Here is a 1,755-nt window from a genome sequence, read left to right as displayed (position 1 = left end):
CATCACTCACAGCTATCTCAGACCTAACACCTTGATCCCTGTAGGGGGGACGAACATCAGGTTACACACAACCAACTTGGTTGTGGTTGTTTTGTTTTGTGTAAGTGTTTTACGGCGCTCACAACTGCATACGGTCATATGAGCGCGTTGGACACTAAAAACATTTTCAGTTGATAGGAAATTTTGAATTTTTGCACCTGTGGCGGTCGAAGCCTACTCTTATCAATTTTAGACCACCATGCGCAACTTGCACACGGGACCTCCAAGATTGTTCTCCCTTATCCGAGAAGACTCGGTGTAGATCTTACCTACTATAAGATCAGGGATGTGGCTGAAGAACAGCAGTAAGAAGGAACCAGGGAGTAGCAGTAGAAAGGCTGCAGAAATAGTCAGGAGCCCAGAGCAGGGGGCAAAAGAAGTGAGGGGGTATTGGCAGAAAGTGTAGACGAAAGCAGATGACAGAACATTGTGAGGGAGCAGGGAAGGGTGTGAAAGGAGACAATATAAGAGAGAAAAGAAAACTTTCCATCGCTATACGGATTCGAACCCTTGGACCTATTGAATGAGAGGCTAACACACATCTTAATCTCCAGACCACGAGATCCCCCTGCTGTCTCCTGTGTGAGTTCTGGGCGTTTGTGTGGACCTCAAGACACACCCGCCAGCCTCCCCTCACTCCGGCCTTGGGCAACTGGAGACGAGCGCCTGTCTACATTACTCACAGCTATCTCAGACCTAACACCTTGATCCCTGAAGGGGGGACCACTCACTGCGAGGCTTTCGTATTATAATATGTATGATTATGATATGTCAGGTTACACACAACCAGCTGGGGTTAATTTTTTTGCTCTTTCCTTTCTTTAAAAAATATTAATAAAGTCCACTGATTTCTAGTAATGTTTTACGCCGGCAAACGTTACATGCAACCAGCAGGTTCTTTTTTTTCTTTTTTTTTTCTCTTTCTCTTCTTTTTAAGAAACAGTTCTCTGAATGTAGGTCATGTTTTATGTCCCCTAATTGTGTACGCAACCAACAAGGGTTTTTAATCTTAATTTTTCTCTTTCTTTTCTTTTTTGAAAAGTAAAGTCCTCAGATTGTGAGTACTATTTTTTGTCCCCAAACGCTACACGCAACCAATAAGTTTGGGTTTTTTTCTTTGTTTTCTCTTTGTTTTCTCTTTGTTTTCTCTTTGTTTTCTCTTTGTTTCCTTATTATTTTTTAAAACAAAGTCCTCTGACTGTAAGTAATGTTTCACGTTCCCAGACAACATGATGCAGATCCTTTAAACCCCCACGGGACACCCATCGACGAAGGTGTGATATAGCAACAATAACGTTGTAGCAATGATCTTTTTTTTACATACCCACTTGTTAAAGTTAAAATTTCCTTTCTGAATGGTTTGTGTGGCCTTTTAGGTCGAAAATGAGTTTATATACAACAACCTGAGTAATAGTTTTTGGCAGAAATGTCCAGTAAACCTAGCATGAGTGCTGCTTTACTCTTACGCCATGATGAGAATTCGGGTGATGAATGAGCTAGATCTTATGGTCTCACTTCCGATTCTAATACCTTTTTTTCGTGAATAAGCGATCATCCCTTTCAATTTTCTCAGTATGTAGACAATTTCATTATAATTGAGGTATTTTAGCCGAGATACAGGTGTAGTACTGATGTAGCCCGTCTGTATCCTGGTCCGTGGGGACAAGCGTTGTGCGCTCTGCGCGCTGCGTGGGTGGAAAGTGTTTAGAGAAAGGT

This window comes from Aplysia californica, unplaced genomic scaffold (assembly GCF_000002075.1).
Source record: "Aplysia californica isolate F4 #8 unplaced genomic scaffold, AplCal3.0 scaffold00393, whole genome shotgun sequence".
In the NCBI taxonomy this organism is placed as follows: Eukaryota; Metazoa; Mollusca; class Gastropoda; order Aplysiida; family Aplysiidae; genus Aplysia; species Aplysia californica.
Note: the sequence above shows the minus strand (reverse complement) of the source record.